Genomic DNA, 21,183 nt, shown 5'->3' on the forward strand with positions numbered 1-21,183 from the left:
ACAGATTGGGTTTAGGCATGTCAAGGATCATTTGCATTGACATTGAAGTTTACTGCCTGTATACTACATGATAAATGTTTGAGATCAAACTGTAGCTGAATCAAAGTCTTATGGAAGTCTTGTGGAGAACAATGAATATGAAGATATATCCAGAAATAAAAAATAACTTCCGTGCTATGTGTACATAAAGCGTTGTTCTCTGTATCTGTATCACTGATTTATCAGGGTTTCTTCTGCCTCTCTTCACTTAATGAATTGCTTTGATTAAATAGCTATTCTTCATGCATTTTGGCCTTTTCACATTTAATAACATCTCATTTTGACTCAAACTATACAAAAAGAAAAAATGCACACAATCTTAATGGAGAATGTGTGATTGTCAAAATGCAAATATTGCATTAGAAATCCTGCATATTTGCCATCATTTGGTTTCTTTCCAGCAGAATACTTTTCTGATTAGCTCCAGAAAATGAAATTGGAAACATTTCATTCATTTTATATAAAAAAAGGAAAGGTCTGAGTGGCATCATAGTTCTTTTGTATTTTCCCCCTGTTCATTTGTACAGCTATAATTACAGATTCTTTGTGAAATGTTCGTGTCAATCTTTATTAATCTCTAATTTCTAATCACAGGCATAAGTTAAACTTCATTGCAACCCTTTTGAGAAGTCTCTGTATTTTGAGTGAGAAAGGCATGTTGCTCATCTTAATAATGTTTTCTGGAGATTCTTGACAGTAATTTTTCCAAAGGGAGAAAAGTTAGTTGAAAGAGGAGAGGGAAGAGTAAAAAAGAAAAAGAAAGGACCAAGACTGTTTCTAAGCAAGAAATTGTTCTAGTCTTTTTTTTTTTTTTTTTTTTTTTTTTTAAACATAATTATGGCTAGATTTATTGGTGGGTGTGACAGTTCATGGTTACACTGCTTAAGTGAGAAGGAAGATAAATGAGGTTCAACACCTGGGAGACATGTAGGCAAGATTAGCTGAGAATTAAGAAACTCTTCTTAGATTCAGAAACCTATGGAAAGATCTGGCAGATCTGCAGTGTAGAAGTTGGAGCAGCAAAGAACAATTTGCTTAGAAAGAAAATGAAAGAATGGTATTTTTAGGTTGTTGCTTTATTTGAAATGAATCAGTGGAAGTGAAGCAAGCATAAAGGTACCAAACAGAATTTAACTTTAAAAAATGATTGCCAGTCATATATGTTCCGTAATACAGTAACTTTTTCAGTATTGGGTTACAGGCATTTCTCACAGTAGTTCAGTATGTAGTCCTTGTATATATAAAGATATATGATAGCCTTGGCTTAACTTTGCCAATACTGCAATATTTTTCTAGCACCTTTTTTATCTTCTAAGGCAGTCCTATTTAACAGCATGTAGACTTGTACCACAGACATTCTGACTTGCAGAACTGGAGTACTGCAGGAAGAGTTGTGTCAGCATCTCAACTTCCCAAAATATGGTAATGATCTAATATCTGATCTTTATATTAGAAAATAAGGGTCTGACTCCAAGTCATTTACAGTTCCAGTGATTTCAGTAGACCTTACGTGGGTTCTAATAACATATTTCACAGATAGACTTTGAAACAAAGATAACTAGCACAAAATAATATAAACCAGAGAGACTATTTTGAAACTGGATTTACAGGGATCTAAAATGAGATGGAACTCCTGGAACAACTGGAGTTCATCTTTTTACACATGGAGAGCACCATGTGACATGTTACTACATTTCTATGCACATTAAATTCATATCACTTTAAAAGGTTACTTTGTTGTTTGCCTTGATTTCTAAATGCATTATTTGTAAGTCATTTACATTTTTTGGTACCAAAATCTGTAATTTTTGTTAAAAGGGTTTTCTACATAAGTTCTTTGAAAATTCAAAATTATATATATATATATATATATATATATAGTTTGTTTGTTTTAAATAATCATAGAATCATAGAATATCCCAAGTTGGAAGGGACCCACAAGGATCATTGAGTCCAGCACCACACAGGTATACCCAAAAATTCAGACCATATGACTAAGAGCATAGCCCAAACACTTAAACTCTGACGGACATGGTGCCATGACTATGTCCCTGGGGAGCCTGTTCCAGTGCGCGACCACTCTCTTGGTGAAGAACATTTTCCTTATATCCAGCCTGAACCTCCCCTGTCGCAGCTTGACTCCACTCCCTCGGGTCCTATCGCTGGTCACTAAAGAGAATAGAGCAGCGCCTGTTCGTCTGCTCCCCCTCGTGAGGGAGCTGTAGACTGCAATGAGGTCTCCCCTCAGCCTCCTCTTTTCCAGGCTGAACAGGCCAAGTGTTCAAGACCTCAGCCGCTTGTCATCGGTCTTCCCCTCTAGGCCCTTCACCATCTTTGTTGCCCTCCTCTGGACACTCTCCAACAGTTTTGCATCCTTTTTGTACTGTGGTGCCCAGAACTGCACACAGTGCTCGAGGTGAGGCCACACCAGTGCAGAGTAGAGCAGGACAATCACTTCCCTTGACCAAGTAGCAATGCTGTGCTTGATGCACCCCAGAATATGGTTGGCCCTCCTGGCTGCCACTAATATTTCCACTACTTCTAGTTTCAGATAGGGTCAAACAGATATATAACTTCTGTGGTTTATTTCAAGACTTCAGCTATGTTTCTGAGCCAGAAACTAAGCACAAAATAGGGCTGACTTCCCATGAAGTCTGGAAAGTGAATGCCAGACTTGAGATGTTTAGGTCTGTGGTAAAACAGCACAAAAATTTCAGGAAAAAGAAAAAAAAAAGTGTGAAGTTATTAATTATGATGTTGTTGGCTTTTAGAGAAGAGACTACAGATTAGTTACATTATGGTTTGTGTTTTCACAGGTGTTGTGTTTCTGCTGCTGTCACTATAGACTATGGAACTGTGCAAGTATCTATCTTGAACAGATGTAAAAATCAAAAATGAGGCAGGAAATACTGGTGATGTGTCTCTCCCAGCCAAAGGGACTTTGGCTTTGAAGACTGAGCTGTTTGCTTGCAAACATCTATGAAATATTCATAAAGAAATATATGTATGATTTGATTTCATATATAAAATCTGATTTCATATATAAACTCAGCAGCATAGATTTAGGGTAACAAGTATATGATGACTTGCACTTTGCTCTTAAATTTGCTGTGATGCCAGAGAAACTTTGTCGTCTTTCAGCCTTTCCTGTTGTGTTCAAATTTCTGAGGAGTTTCCAGGATTAACAAAAATAGAAGCTCTTAGAAAGGGATAGAGACTAACCTGTTGACAAATTTCATGGTGTAAGTTTGATTCTTTGTTGATATATTTAGCATGGACATTATTTAAGATATTCAGATGAATGTACTGAAGACCTGGTCCAGATCTAAAGGGATCTTTAGCTTCATATTTTCTGTTGGTTTAGATATATTTAATGACTGCTACTTTAGATCTTGATTCAAGAATTATGCAAAGGTAATGAAGTTTCTGCCCTGCCTTTACTTCCAGTTGGCTTCTCAGTCACTTCAAATGTTAGCAGAAGCTTTAACTTCCTATAACTTCTACTGTGAAGAATAATAGCCAATAAAATTACACTTAAAATCAACGTAAATTTGTTCAAAACACTTCACAAGGAAAAAGAACAATTTCTGTCTACACAGTGTAGTATTCCCGGTTACTGATTTACACACCAAAAACAAATTTTGTATTCATTAGAAGCGATTTCATTAACACTTCATTTCAAAGTTAATCAATAGTTAAAAAAATAGAATACAGTAGGGATTAATAGGAAAACATTAGGGTGCAAAACTGAAAACATAACTATAACATAAAGCATTCAAGCACCTTCTATACACTGGAAATGTCGTTCCCCAATTCAAAAAGGGAGTAGAACTACAAAAGGTGAAAGACAACCAAGATAATGAAGTGATGGGATTGATTATGAGATTGATTTAATCTCTATCAGAGGAAAGGTTAAATTGACCTATCTTCTTCAGTATGAACAACAGACAGCTGAGGAGAATAAGAAACAGTTTATAATATAGGGACTAGCATGGAGAAGGCGAACAGGGGGAACAATTCAAGAAATAAAATAAAAACTTGTTAGTAGGCTTAAAGTAAACCTGGTAGTAAGACCAGAGAACTCACTGTTATGGAATAAAATCTGGATAGATAAAAATAAATGTATATATTTTTCATCTATTTAAATGTGTAATCGGTCATGGGCTATAAAGCAGATACACTTACCTCAGAAATTCTTTGAAACACTGATTTCCAGAAGCTGAGGAGATAAACTGTGAGAATTACTACTATTTGATCACCTTGTTCTCATAGTCTTTCTTTGCAATTGGTCACTGTCAGGGATAGGGTAGTATTTTAATCCTTGGTCTGAGTCAATATAGTTATTTTTATGTCCTTAGGAAAAGAGTTTTTTTTTTTTTTTACAAATGTAAAAAAAAAAAAAGGGTACACATGTTTCAGACAATAAACAAGAGACGGAACATTTCTCTTTTCTACTGAAAAAAAAAAAAAAAAAAGCGCAAAATCCAGAAAAGATACACCAGCCAATGAATGAGGGAAAAATTCAGGGAGAAGAACTCACCAGGCTGTCCAAAAAAATGTTGGAAACCAGCCACCTAAGTGGAAAGAAAAGGCAAGAAGGCAGGAAAATCAGTGAAACAGTCAGTGACTAAGACATGACTAAAAAGAGTTCCAAGCAATAGATAGAGGTTTCACAGATTTTGCCCCAAAACTTCAATTCCAATTAAGTTATAGTATCATCCAATATCTGATGCATTTGCTTCATACCCTAGAAGAAACACAGTCCAGGATTTTTTAGGTTATTTCTTAGTGCAGTGAAGAATGAGCAACAATATAATCCTTTCTTGAGAAAGAAACATGCAGTGATGTGTTGCAACTCGAAGTGTTTTAGCATCAAATGATGACAATTTGTACTGCAATTGAATGGGAAATGCCTCAGAAGTATGGCTCAGTACAAAGGTAACTTTATGCCCTTCTATGTCTTCATGTCATAGGAAGTTAGCCATGTGGGTTGTTTTGGTGAGAGTTATAAAAGGTCTTTAGGTAAATTAGGCTTGTTTATTTAGTAATATCTTTCTAAATCCTGTCTGGATAAAGTTTAAGCAGGGAGCAGTTTCTTTCTCACAGTTCAAAATCCCTTTTCATTTATCACTTGGCCCAAATGCTGACTTTCCATCAGGTTTAGGGTGACACCATCAATACTCTTCTGCCACTGTTCTTATCTTTTAGATTTTATTTTTCTTGTTTCTTGATGTTCCATTAAGTGTACAGAGTTGCACAACTCCAACAATTGAAGTCCTAGAGCTTGCTTTTGTTAGATCAGTTTCTATAGAATTTCATTCTGGTGTCTGATTTCAATTCTGACCTAACATTTGCCAGGTACTCAGTTTTAAGTACTGTCCTATTGTATCAGCTGTCATGTTATACATAGGACTTTAATAGCAGTGCAGATTTCAGGACAACTTCTGATCATTCTCCTTTTTGTCACTCCCCTCACTAATCAATCCCTGCCTCAGAGCAGGGATTCTGAGAACCAGATCAGTTCTGGGCTGTACATGTCCATGTCCCACTTGTTCTTTCCATGGATGAATGCTATCAGAAAGTGTGTGACCTAACCTTTCTAGCACTTTCTCCATTCACCTGCAGCAAAATATAAAAATCATACTACTGTTCTGAAACAACTGGATAAAAGATACAAATTGTTGGTTTACAACATATGTATACTTCCCAACCTGCTGTTTGTAGAACCAACACAATACACCATTTATTATTTTTATTTTATTTTATTTTTTGAAAACTGAATTTAACTTAGAAAATTGTAACCAGATAAATGCAATGTGAAATAGAGAAAAATCTCCAACATTACCCTGAAAGGTGACGAAGAACCTGAAAAACTACTCATGCAAAAATAAATAAATAAATACTCATAAATGTTGTTTAGAAGAATAGAGTGAAGTCTTGATATTTGCTTTATGAACTGACAAATGCAGTTATATGAAAAAAATACAATGAATTATGAGAATGTCTATGTAATTGATTATTACTCCTTTCTTAGTTACCTATGTCTATACACCATGCCCTTTGAGAAAAATATTACATTTTTGCATTTCATAGTGTATCTGTCATGAGAATGCTCTGTTCTTAATCTGGGCCACTGATCATGAAATTAATATTAAAATAAGAATCAATAAAGTAGTCTGTAGGAAACTCTAGGAAGAGTTTTCCAGTACAGCAAAAGAAAATAAAAAACAAAATAGTAAAACCAATAGTTATAATAATCTTCTGGTTAGTATATTAATATAAATGTTGCAATAAGATAGTTGTGCTTTCATTAGGACATTAATTAGAAGATTTTATCATGAAATAGGATTGAATTAATGAATCTTGGAATATGAATAAGTAAAAATATTTTTCCAAATACTAGAGATAGGGTATAAGTTGATGTTACATCTGTTGTCAGTGATCAAATTTAATACCAGACAGCAGCCTTGATCCTGGTCAATAGACACATGCTAAAGTGAAAACTCATTCCAAATTAACTGTTAGAGATTTTTGCTATTATTGTCTTAGTGATAAGTCACTCTTTGCATATCTTACATATATTGTTTTCCTCAATGTCCTTGTTTCTCATATAAGGATCAGATATATCCATTCACTGTAAGAGAGGATAAAAAGGCTGAAATGCAGAAGTGATTTGTAAAATAGTTTCAAAAGTACTGTCACAACTTGATGTACAGAGTTTTTAAACTGAAATCAGCAAGCAAATGAATTGCTAATCTCAAACGTTTTTTGTGTATAATCTGACAGTTTCTGTCTGCCCCTTGCCTTTGCTTCCAAAACATTTGCCTGATGTAGATGGCAGCAACCTCTCCAATCATGCTCTTTGGCTGTTCCTTCTGAAGCTGTCAAGCCCATCGCTTTTCAGTGCCTCTCCTCTGTTTTCCATATACGGAGTGTCAGCTTGCTACAGGGAATCAGAGCAGAGGCAGCTGTGCAGCAGAATATGCCATCTACATCAAGGATAAGAGAGAGAAGTGACACAGAAGGTCAGCAAAGAAACTCTGGAGGATCTTACAGTCCAGATTACATCATAGGGATCGAGGGATCAGACCAAATACTGTGAAGCCCAGCCAAGAGACACCCAGCTGGCTACATGGTAGCTCTGAGAATGTTCTTTTGGTCCACATTCAATTTGTGCAGGCAGAACTTACATGTTTTCTTTTATTCAAATAAATTTATTATGGAAAAGTATCCAAATCTGAACTGTCTCACATCTTCTATGGCAAACGAAACTGAAGGCTACATGAATTTTGCAGGGAGAAAAGCAAGAAGGGACTCCTCTTACTCTCACTGTGTTGAAGACCATAGCTTCTTTTGGTGTGTTCTCCTAGAAGGAAACAAGAGTTTTAGTTTAAAAGTATCCTTCCAACAGCTACTGAAAGGGGTACCACAGTGAACACAATTCATTTTAAAAAAGTAATCCTACCAATATGTAAGTTATTCTAAATAAATTTGTTAGCTTCCATATAGAGCTGCATCCCCTAAGGAGATGTTTGTCCAGTGGGACAAGTGAGGAAAAAACTATGCTGTGAAATAGATTATAATTCTAACTCCCTACACACCAAGCTGAAAAATCACCTTTTGAACCATTACTGCTACGAAAGCAGTAACATATATTCTGGAAATTATTTATTCTTTCATTTTGTGCTCCACAAATGTAAATCATAGAATCATAGAACAGCTTGGGTTGGAAGGGACCTTAAAGATCATCTAGTTACAACCCTCCCTGCCATGGGCAGGATTCTTTTTGTTCTTAAGAATTAGGCAACTGATCTCTGTGACAAATTTATTTATTTATTTTTACTCTGACTGTAGTTAACACAAACAAACAAAGAAAAATGTTAGTCCAGAAAATATTAACTTTCTCACACCAAATATTTAACATCTTTGTTGTAATTAACTTCATTTGTCTTATATGTTTCGCTTGTTTCTGCCAGCATTTCATATTTTAGGAAGCCTACATTTCCAGCACTGGAATGTTCCGCAGGTTAGTTTATAGGTATATGAAATAACATTTTCTCTTTTGTCTTGTTGTTGTGCAATTAGCTTTAAATTTCAGCAATGTTTACATTTAAAGCATTCTGAAAATATTTAATCCAATATTAATGTAAATTTGCTGTTCAGATCAGTACTTTGTAGAAAGATTGTTCTTATGCAAATCCACTACATATATTAAATACTGCACTTCTGCAGATTTTCTTAAATCATCCACAAGATGAGGCTTATAATGAATGTCCTGGAAATGCAGCAGAGATGTAGAGGTTCACATACGGAAGTGAATAATTCAGAAAATGCATTCTTGCTTAAACTGGCTTTTTAAATGTCATTTCAATCATCTTATATGTAATTTTAAAAGCCTACTCCTTCTTGAATTCTCTATTTACAAGGACCCTGTCAATCATGACCTGTACTACAGGGTGGGAGACTGCACCCGTGTCAGGCTGTTCTAATTTCCTCTAAGCCAAGTTCTTCATCCCCACAGAGAGCACATGTTTTCATAAATGCCAATGTGCATATGTATTCAGTACAGCAAGGACATTTCTCCCATTGATTTCCTTCTATGTCTGAGTGTGAGAGAGAGAGGCGGGGGTGGTGGGGCAGTTCTTCGGCTCTTCGTATGCTACCTAAGATTCCCAGTTCCAGAATTAAATTACAGAGAGAGATCCATAATATATGTTCAGTCACTACAATGGCTCCCTTAGGGCTCTTGTTACTAATGGCATAGGCTCATTTGTGGAGATTTTCATGCAGCTTGCTTGAAAGGGCCTCAGCAATCCACCACTTTTGAACAAATTACAGGCCAACAATATTCTCGCCAAAGGGATTTAGTTGGCATGGAACAGGTTATTTAGCCCTATTTGGCTGGGAGAGAATACATCATGTGAGGAGAAGAAAGTAGAAAGAGGGGAAAGGCAGTGATCTGTGAACAACCAGGAAAAAAGTAAGCAATAACATAAATGAGCTATTTCCACTTTTTAACTAACAAAATAAAGCTTTAGCAATTAACAGAAGGCTTTCTTCTGGAACAAACCTGTTCATGTTAAGTACATGTAGCTTTAAAACACTTCTGAAGTAAAGAAGCTTGTAAAATATTATTTTCTTTGTAACAACAAGGAAGATTCTCTTCAGTCAAGCTTTTCATTCTGTCCACGTGGTTTGTGAATTGTAAGTGGTGGTGTGTTCTTCCCACAGGCAACGGATGAGATGAGAGAGAGTACATTCGTAGTTCATGATTGCTTCACCAAAAGGCAATAAAGCTCCTACAGTATGTTGAATCATGAAAGAACATTTTAGCAACTACCTTAATTCCTCCTTCCTGGCAAGATTCATCCTCCCATGATCACTTCTTTATCTCAGGCTCTCTACAAGGACCCTCAGTGAGGGTCTAGTGACAGTTCTCCTTTTTTTGTACTTTATTTTAGGAACATTTGGGATCATGCAGTTTCCTGGTTTACATTCTGTGATGTAAAGAGTTTAGAGACTGGAAACATTTTCCTACACCTATTTACTGTAAGCTATGGTGGAATGTCTGTCAACTTCTTCAAAGTCCATGAAAGAAGGACAGAACCAGGCTTTGTTCATTTCACCAAAAAGGTGTCAGATAACAGAGAACCTTCATTTTAACACTTCTTCTTGGCTCCTAAACAAAAATTGTAGGTACATTTGAATATTAGATTTAATAACTTGCCTTCTATGCTGCTATGTCTGTTTACATATTTATTTATTTATTTATTTTTAAAGTAACAGACAGAAAGATTAAAAGCTTATTTATTCATCAGGTGCAACAGTCACAGACACTTAAAATCCATTATTTGTCTATCTATCAAGAGTTCAGCAAGCCACAGAGGGGATCAAAGTGTGTGGTAACAATTAATTCCTGTGTTACTGGCATATGAGAAGCTTGGTTCAGAGTTTATTTAAGTTTTTCCAGCTACAGGATTGCTGTATTAACAGATGATGGAGTGAGAAATTATGTAAGCGTTGAAATGTAGACTCCATCTATAAGCATATCATGGAATCATAGAAACATAGAACAGCTTGGGTTGGAAGGGACCTCAAAGATCATTTAAGTGATCCATAGGCAGGGATGCCACCCACTAGATCAGGTTTCTCAGGGCCTCATCTGTCCTGGTTTTGAACACCTCCAGGGCTGGGGCATCCACAACCTCTCTGGGCAACCTGTTCCAGTGCTTCACCACTATGTTTAGTCCATGAACACTGATGGGCATGACCTACACTTTTTGCCTCTGCTAGGTCCTGTTACTATCAGAAGACTGAGTGAGATTACCCTTTCCTGTGGAATTGCTGTAAACTCAAGAAAATACTAGTTACTCTATCTGAAGACCAAGTCTGGTGTCCTCAATCAGTTTCCAGCCATTGTGCCATTTCTGGGCGTGCAAATTAAGTAGGTAATTGTTAGTTCAATGTGATAGTAATTTTCTGAAAATGCAGGTAGTTATTCCTTCTTTTGCTCATATGTAGAATTTAAACATGTTCAAAGTCTTTTACTTGTATACCTAGATTTTGGACCTTGACCCAGTAAAGCCCTTAAGCATGTGCTTAACCAGGAGGGCAGTTCCATTAGCATACAGAGTGTCTGTACTGATATTTGTCTGCATGAGGCTGAACACAGACAAATGTAGGCCACCAAGCCCTTTATGTTAAAATACATTTTATTAAGGCAATTATCACTGAAATCTGACTTAGAGAACTACTCAAGGGAGCTACAAAAAATTGACTGCCAACATATGATCTCTGTTAATGAAGCTAAAGCAGTACTATACTCAGCAATTTGGAGATAGTTTTGGGCAGTGCATTAAAACAGTATTTTGCTTATAAAAGGTGTATTCTTTAAAAACTGATTAGAACAGTTTAAACTAAATGAATTTCATTAAATCTGTTATGCTTTTTACTGCTGTTTAAGGTTCCAAAAGCTTTTGGATTAAATTTTGGGGTATAGAGTAAGGAGAATGGCAAACCCCACTAACTACTCCCTGTTTAGCATATGGGGTTGAAGCGCAGAAGAGCAAAGTCCAAGTAACAGCTTTGCCTCATCAGCAAGGTTCCATAAATGAACCATACAGGAGAACAAGGACCTTTGACATCCATATTCTTTATTTAACTCACTCAGTCTGTCTTATTGAGGTATTTCATCTCCTCTTCTCAAACTCAAAGCAGATGTTTAAACAAATTTCATTGTAATGCAGAGCAGCAAATACATCTAAGCCTTCTACAGTTGCTGTAAAATTGAATCGTCATCCTCCAGGCAACACTAAACTCCTGCAAAATTTTCATTCAGTAATGCAATAAACATAATTGTACCATATGAAGGACAAATGCCTATGTAGGTTATGCATATATGGTACTTTGTAGGCAGAGGCAAGTGACCTCTGCTTGCACTTTTTGCTGGCCAGAAGCCAGGTAGACATGATTAGCATAGTGTTGAGCCAAAACCTGTGCTAATAAAGACTGCTGATTTTAAAGGCTGTTATTTGGGCTTAATTCCATATTAACAATGCTTGCATAGTTTCCAGTTACATCTGTGTTAGTGTTTTAGTTCAGAGCATGAATTTACATCTTAAATTAGTGTCCTGACCACCTCTTACTCATTGTGTTTTCTCTCACATCCATGATCAGTCACTGAGCACAAGAACTGTGTTTCTTTTTGGATTAAATGTAACAGAAAGGTCTGATATGACATTGCACTGAAAGCATTGCAGCTGCTAATGAAGATTTAGTTTACAGGGTCAGACTAGAAGCAGTCTGAAGAAGAATGCATATAGCATGAACATTGAGACATCAGTACCAACAGTTTTTCTCTACAAGTCAGCTTCTGTTTAGTCTCTCTGTTAATAAAGATGAGTGTCTCAGGACTCACAGTTGGGTATACTTAGTCTGTTATAATTCACAGAAAGGGAAGAAAATTAATGAAAATCATCATTGCATTATAATGGAGAAATATGCATTAATGCTACAAAGCAAAATATATTTAAAGCCACCCACCAGTGAGGGCTTAGCCAGAGGAAGAAATCTTTAAAAGCAATATACTGTTCAACTTCTCCTGTTTATTTGCTGGGTTTTCTGCTACCTGTGTTATCTCTCAAATCATCCCCAACCATTTCAATCACTGAGGGAGATGTATCCCGATCTATCCCAGTGGAATAGACACGGAAAGCTACTTCCACTGACACAGTACTTATCTTCTGGGCTCTCTTAGGTTCAAGTCAAAGAAAAAAGTGATGTTACTATTGTATTATACCAACCAGTTCTAGTAATGATACTCATAATTAGAACTAATTATGATGTAGAAACATGGCTTTATCTCTAAGACCTACAAAAACACCCATCAAAAAGACATTTTGGGCATCTATTAAAGATGTTAAAGGTTGGTCTTAACTACCTAAGTATATTTAGAAATAGTCACTACTACAACTTGCTTGCTAGGGAAAAAGGTATCTTGCAAATCATAGAATAATATAGTCAGTCTGGTTTGCTCTCTGGATTAAAGCAGAGCTAACATGGATCAGGTTGCTCAGCTTTGGTCAGTTGACTTTTGAATATATTCAAGATTGGAGCTCTCTATTAAAAATCCAATTATATTTTTAATTTTAACAGGTAATATCACCTTTTTATTGCAGATTTTAAACTCTCTCAGAAAATAAAGATTGCATTATAAAAGACCAAGCCTTATTCCTTCTTTACCATATATTAGTCTTGCTAATACATAGATAACATTATGTCAATGCAATAATTTCTAGAGATCCTAGAGCTACTAAGTATTATACAGAAAAAAAAAATTCAATCTGTCAAAAGAACATTTTCTTAAGAAGTGTGAAAATTCAAAAATCACAAACTCCAGAAATGCCAAAATTCAGGTTTCTGTACAACTTTAATTCAGACTCATTGTCTTTAATATTTACTTAAATCCTCATACATCATTGATAGTCACCTGTAAGCCTTGTTTAGTTGATGAACATTGTACCATCCCAGCACTGGACCTTTATAAGCTTAATTATTGTTATTACATTCACAACCCATAATTCACCCACTGCTTCACAAACAATATAGATTTTTACCTTTGGAAATCTTTTTTCTGTGTTGGATATGTACATGAGAAAGTTAAGAAGACTGTTTACAGCCGAGAAAAACGAGGCACGGAAGCATTTGGACTATGTTTTTGCATGTTTGTTTTACATTATTACTGTATTCCTCATTTTCTCTTCATTTACTAGATACAAACCTGTACTATACCTAGGCAACCTGGACTTGTACCTGTACCTGGTACCTCACAACCAGCAGTGAGCTTTCCCTTCCTCATGACTGCCTAGACTGTAGAATGAGAGTGCTTTGGGCAGACAGGAGAAAAACAAAGTTATGGAGGGAAAGAAAGCAGTGTATCTTGTGTCTCTGGTTTTGGTGCTCAATGCCATCATCAACTGATGCTGTAGTGGCTTCTCCTAGCAAGAGTGAACACTTACAGATGCAGCAGCTTGCATACCATAAAATAGAATGAATCCATTTAGCCTGTACAGGATTACTATTTTTTTTTTTTCTGATGCTGGTTTTGTTTGATTTTTTTTTTCTCTCACAATAGAGGTCTTGAGTACACTTAGGCACATTTAAATTAAGAAAAAATAAGCTGGGAGATTTTTTTTTTCTTCCTAAAAAGCAAAACTTCAAACAACAAACATTTAAAAAAAAAATAAGTTATCAGTCTGACAGCTGTACAGCTACAAGAACTCATGAGAAATGAAAATTAAAAATAGCTAGTTTTTAAAAGACCATTTTGTTGCATTGGAAAACCATAAACATGATAAAATTTCCATCTTATCAAGTACAAATTGCATGATCTTTTTTCCCCCTCAAGAGAGTTGATGCAATCATTTGTTAACAATTGTTTTAAAATGGTTTAAAGCACATCAAAATATGAAAGCTTTCATAGAAAGAAAACGAATTACTATTGCAAAAGTGGAACAGGTAGACAGACTTTTTTTTTTTTTTTAAATCCTTATTAAACAGGTATAACCTTTTTTTACAAGCCATTTTAACAAACTCACTAAATTGGTTTCAGGCAAACATAAAGCATGATTCGAGTGAGAACAGACAAATCTATACTCAGCTTTCTACTCTTTTTTAAGTATCCTTATGACTTACCAGATGTTCTTAAATCTCATTACTAATAGACAACTCATAAATTGCAATCTCTGTTTTATATAAAAGAGCTATTTGTTCTTTTCATTTAAATCAAGAAGTAGTTGCCCATTAGCTGTGGGTAGGAAATGTATTACTTATTCCACCATTGATTAACAAATCTCATTACATATTTTGTGTAGTCCAAGAGATATTAAGAAATACCAGCAAGCCTAAAGTAGATCTCTTGATCTCATGTTTGAGTCAATTCCATTGAAACAATTTAAGCAACTGCTTTAAGAACATACACAAATCCCAACTTTCCTTAAAAATTTGAGTGTATACTTATGTTATGCTGTATATTTTTAAAGAATGAAACTGAAATGTTCACATTCTTTTTACCAACAGCACCATGGATTCAACAAGTTGTCACCCTCTGCTCAGAATTTGAGATTTTGGGAGTAAGTAAGCTAAGATCGAGGATTCTGCCAATGGATTGATAAATTAAAAATATAACTGTTTTATTAAATGTAATACATAACAATTCAAAACCACAGAACTTTCATGGCAGAAGTGTTGGAACTAGATGATCTTTAAGATCCCTTCCAACCCAAACCATTTTATGATTCTATGAGTAACATGTATGTGCTCCCCACATTAACAACCAAATAATGAGGCAGAACCTTGTCTTTTCCTTCCTTTCCAATTAGTGGATTATGGAGATCTAAATATCCTATAAAAGCTGTGATTCGTTTACCTTTTTCAGCTTTAGCTATTCATAAAACAGAGTCTCTGTCCTACACATGGCTTAATGTTTTGACTTCTCACTACACTATGAACAGCATTGTTTCTAGAAAGTCAGCAAGGTTTTTCATCCAGGGCATCTTCTTATGGTGATCTTCCTACATGAAGATCATACTTATGACATGGAAACATTTCATCAGAAACCCAGAAGAAGCTTGGGACACTCAGAATTTTCTGACTCTTAGGAATACTTTATGCTGAAGAGAATTATGCCACAGCCCAAGAGCAATTGATAGAGCAACAGAAGGTGAAGCAGATGCAATGGAAGAGAAATGAACAGGTGTCTGGCACTAAGAGGAGCAGGAGCTGGTCTTTCCTCTGTCTGGTGTCTAGAAGAGATAATGGCAATACACAGCCCTGCCAAGAATGGGTTGTTTACACAGCGTATGTACACCCACCTGCTCCACTTGGAAATGAGCTTGTGAACTCACCTGACTGAAAAGAACAGAAAAAGATTGATGAGTTTTTGTATTGTGCCTGTTGAACTGACAAAAAGCTTTATAGGAAATTAATAAAATCCACATGAGGGAATATCAATGGCCTTACAGTTTTAATGGGGTTTTTGAATTGCTGACTCTCTTTCTTGCATTCCTTAATTTGAATGAAAATATACATATCTGATATAACTGTTACACAGATTGCCTTTATTTTTGTGCTTTCCCTTTTCTATGAATAAAGTGTTTAAAAAAGCAATGCCAGAAACATACGTTTGATGTATTTGGTGTCATAAGACAAGAAGTACAGGGATACATTACCACTACTCTGAGATATGTCTACACAAATGCATAAGCATCTAATTAAAATAAACTGCCTAGGGTAGAGAAGTTATAGTAAAAATTAAGTAGAAGGACAGTCAACACTTTGGCTATCAGGTAGCTGAGTGAGAAGTGGTGGTGTTATTTCAGGAAAATTCAGATGGCTCAAAAATTGTACCTGCCCAGAAATGCGAGATAAAATTGATCTCTTTCTCATTGCTAATACTAATTGCTTTATTTTCTTAAACAACAACAACAAAAATACATTTTTAAACAAGAAGCTGTTTTGAAAGGAAAAATAAAGCTTTTAAAAACTCTTAAAAAGTCAATTCTTAAAAACTTATAAATACTTAAAATCTGAAAAAAACAGCAATTTTCTGATGAGTTTTGGTTAAAAAAATCAAAATGTTAAAAAATATTTGCAAAATTTTCTGACTTGATCATCTGTTAAAATAAGTTGTTACATCTTTGATAAGTTTCTTTCTTAATTTAAATGTACAGTAGATACTTCTAGCTTCATCCCAAAATTGTTTTTTCTATTGAAATTACTGGCTGATTTATTTGTCAAATTTTGTGATGCTACTAAATAGCATCATTATTTACTAGCTATTGTGTTTAAAATTGATTGTAAAGTATTTATAGTCAATGACTCAACAACTCTGCGGTGAGAAAAGTATTTTTTCATAATTCATACTATATTTTGCCTCAGTTTCAATACTGGTGCATTTGAATGCTTATATCTTCTTCAAATAGAATTGTTTGAAGATAAAAACATTTTTTAATTTTGCCCATCTTTCACAGAGAAAACTCTTTCACTGAAGATTCATCCTGAAATTTGAAAAGGTAGTAAAGGCAACTTATTTAGAAACAAAGCTTAATTGCATTGCTTAATATCAACACTATGCAATTGAAATGTATGATTTTGCTTATTATTCATATTCAAGTAATTTAGCAGGCTTATTCCTCTAGGTAAAATTCAGCAATATATAGTTTATAGTATTATCAGTTACTATATTAGGCTTCAGAATACATTAATTTATGATGAAAATTCTTCCTTGAATGGATGGAGTCAAGTGGAGTGTCAGTTTCTATTATCACCTGGCAGGGGGCATATATTGTTAATTAATTGCATCATATATATAAATCCATACACTAAATATCTGGCAGAGCAATCAAAATATCAGGATAAGGTAAATGTTCTAAAACTGGACTGACCTCCAGAGCTGTGGCTACTGACCTCATTATTTCACTGTGACAGTATCCACCTTTTAGCTCTACCCTGGCCTCCCTCAAAGAACTCAGTAACAGTTCATCCTCCACCATTAAGATGGTAGAAGGTATATAAATAAAGCTAGTGGAAAGGGGTAGAGATCTCAACTTAAAATATTATATACTGGCACAGCAATTTCCAACTTCTGACTAATAGATAATATTGACGTAGGTGTTATAATATAGGAATTGTGTATGAAGGAAATAAGAGGAGACTTCTACAGCTCACACCCAGAGAAGATGAACAGCACCTCTGGGAAGTGTCAATCTGCCAGAGGATAGGAAGGCCCTGCAGAAGGACCCGGACAGGTTGGATCAATGGGCAGAGGTCAATGGGATGAGGTTCAACATGGCTAAGTGCTGGGTCCTGCACTTTGACCACAACAACCCCAAGGCTGGGGACAGAGTGGCTGGAAAGCTGTGCAAAGGAAAAGGATCTGGGGATGCAGGTTGATGCTCACCTGAACATGAGCTGGCAGTGTTCCCGGGTGGCCAAGAAGGCCAACAGCATCCTGGTTTGTACCAGGAATAGTGTAGCCAGCAGGACCAGGGAGGTGATCGTCCCCCCATACTCTGCTCTGGTGAGGCTGCACCTCAAGTACTATGTTCAGTTTTGGGCCCCTCACTACAAGTTGGACACTGGGGCCCTGGAGCACGTCCAGAGAAGGGCCAAGAAGCTGGTGAAGGGCCTGGAGCACAAGTCCTATGAGGAGTGGCTGAGGGAACCGGAGAAGAGGAGGCTCAGGGGAGACCTTATTGCTCTCTACAAGTACCTGAAAGGAAGGTGTGGGGAGCTGGGGGTCGGCCTCTTCACACAGGTAACTAGTGATAGAACTAGAGGGAATGGCTTCAAGTTTCACCAGGGGAGGTTCAGGTTGGAAATTAGGAGACATTTCTTCTCAGAAAGAGTTGTCAGGCATTGGAACAGGTTGCCCAGGGGAGTGGTGGAGTCAGCTTCTCTGGGGGTCTTTAAGGAAAGGTTGGACGTGGTTCTTAGGGATACGGTTTAGTGGGTGATAGTGGTGATAGGGGGATGGTTGGACCAGATGATGGTCTTTTTTCTTCTTCACGCTGAGGGTGACGGAGCACTGGAACAGGCTGCCCAGGGAGGTTACAGAGTCTCCTTCTCTGGAGATATTCGAGGCCCGCCTGGATGCCTACCTGGGCAACCTGCTCTAGGGAACCTGCTTTTGCAGAGGGGTTGGACCCAATGATCTCTTGGTCCCTTCCAACCCCTACAATTCTGTGATTCTGTGATTCTGTGATTTTACAACCTTAATGATTCTGTGGTTCTATAATTCTATGATTCTATGATTCACACTTCTTAAGGTTGAGGTGAGCTTTCAATAGTTGAAGGTGTTCATGTACTTTGGATCTTGTGTTCATGGCCTGTCCTGCCACACGTCTAGTCTTTTATATATATTATCTTCTTCATGTACACAGCAGTCATCAGAATCTCCCTGCTCTGTTGATTAGCATGTGAACTGCATCTCCCCTTGCTGTATTACTCAAATTTTCCTGTCATTAAGCTTAGTCTAAATTTAAATTCACTATCAGTGGCTATGGATTTATAATAGCTTAAATGAGGCTATAATTTGGTCTATTAACTTTGTACAGCTGACTACCAAGATATTTTTCTTTTCTGAGTCAAAAAATCATGTGACTCTTCTGAATGAAATTTCAACATCCGCCAACTTTTTAAAATACATACTGAAATACATTTAACGCATTGAATTCTAGTGAATATTTTCCTGAAGTGTTTTTTTCTTTTTCAGAATAACAAGTCAGACTTGTTCCTCAAGAAAGAAAGTAGTAACAAATGATAATAGCTTTCCTCCTTTAACAGTTCTCCTTGCTGTGAAAAGATACAAACCAATACAACATACCTTATTGCTGGCACTGTGGCACTGTTTTTGACATAGAACTGTTTAATAAACTACTTTTAACAGATATCATACATGGTGGCAAAACCTGATTATTAAAAAAAAATAAATCCTTACAGAAAGGCAATACACAAGTTTGCCAAGGGCAATATTTTACTTTGAAATACATATGGTAGTAGTAGTGAATTTTCCTTCATCATCTTACTAGCCTAGTGCGCACACATTGCACCAGTGCATGATATTAGCAGATTGAACACATTAACTTTATTATGGCTTAAGCTATAGTTAGGGTAATTTTTCTAGTTGTTTTGTTTTCTTTTCTTTTAGAGGAAGGGAATGGAAAAAAAAGCAAATCCAGTTGTTGAAGCTTAGCAGATCATTTTGTTCCTTTCCTTCCTGTCCCCCACCAACCTCCAAAAAGTCTGGAGATTCAATCTGTTTTTATCCTTTAAAAAACAAAAACCAGCCACAGCAGAAGATACATTTTCACATTTCACATCGTCACCAACACAGAGACCTGACAAACAAGATAAATGAACAACAAACCAAAAAGCAGTGAAGGGTCAAATCCATTTGACTTATGGGCCATTGTGGACAACAGGGGGTCACACATTCTTTTCTTTTGTTTCTGAAGCTACCAAGTGGAAACTACACAGGATAAATGTTTCCCTGATTGCAAAATAAGGAACAAAGCAGATGTTCCTCAGAACACTGAGAAACTAAGGGCTAGCTATACCATAGACTGGCATCTATTACTGAAACCTGTTACCTACCCAACAAGCTTGATTCATTTGCTTAAACTCATAGGTTCAGCAAGAGTGGCAGTTAGCACTTCTTTTATATTTGTTTGTTTTGTTTGTTCTGATTTGGTTTTGTTTGTTTGTTTGTTTCAAGTGGTTTCTTCATTTACGCTCAGATCCTTATTCCCTTAGCTAGGGAGGTGACCCAACAAATTTTATTTTTTCATAGTGAATCTACACATCCCTTGTCAGAAGTGACTGGATAGGGTCCTAGGATTTTTTCTTCTATGTTCTTAGAAGTTGTGAGAATATTCATGTCCAAGACCGTTGCACTTTTCATCTCCTATCTCATTTATCTATCCTCTCTTTCTCATGCTTCATGGAATATAAGAACAGCACAACTTCATTTTGATATTGTTGCAACATTTAGGAAAAATGCTCTCCCCCTCCTTCCCCTTCCTAAATGAGGATGTATATTTTCCTGATTATGCAAAAAGTTAACAGTTGCTACATAATGAGTAACAGGAAGCTGTAGTCTAAATGATAATACCAATTTGCTGCATCAGCTAGTCAGGAATATGATCATGAAGTCTTGGTCTCAGAATAGGAAAGATCAGAGAAGGAAAGTGCTGCTGTTAGACAAGTGGGATAAATTAGTATGGAAGATTAGGCAGTGATTAATATGTTTCAAGAGTTGTTTTTATACTGTTACAATTATAGATATATACTTATCTCCCCTTCCTGGCTTGTCTCTATTTATGGACAGTAATAAGATGAAAAGGAATGGAGAGGAAAACTGGGATTTGTCAGAATGCTGATTGTGCAATCAAGCTTAGTACATGGAGAAATTTCAAACATCAGGAAAAAAAGGAGGAAAGGAGTCAGTGAGCAACAGAAAAGAAATTAACTTCTTTGTCAGAAGTTAATTCCTCCACCATGTTTGTTGAGGGCTAGTATAATTCCATCTATTCTTCCATATGAAACAAGAAATACAATTACAATAGTAACAGAGTTTTCTCCTGACTAGCCATCATGTAAGTCTCTGGTATTAGCAATATATGTTATCTTCATTGTTTGCATTTTCAGTGTTAATGTATTAGAAGGACAACTTCCATTTAGGTTGGTGGAACTAAATTTTCATCATGCAGTCCCTTTAATATGACTTGCAAGGTCTCATGTTTTCTCCCCAAATCTTCATGTTGCCATGCAGTGATCCAATTCATGGAAATCATCTGGCTGTGAACTGATGGTTAGTTTTCATTTTGATTTGGTTTCAACTTCCTTGATATGGCTCATTAGACACTTACACAACTTACACTTATGACACAGGTGAGTAGGTGAGACTGAGATATTGAGGGAAGGTGGGAACCAGCTCAATACATAACTGTGCAAGTTTACATTAGACTCAAGCGACAGCATGCTTAAGCATGAGTGAGCACACCCTTGCAACAAATCAATACCAGTCCAAAACTCTCTAGTGATCTAGGAAAATATACTGGCAAAATGTTAATGGGTTAAACTGAG

The sequence above is a fragment of the Anser anser genome (genome assembly GCF_964211835.1).
Source record: "Anser anser genome assembly, chromosome: 2".
NCBI lineage: Eukaryota > Metazoa > Chordata > Aves > Anseriformes > Anatidae > Anser > Anser anser.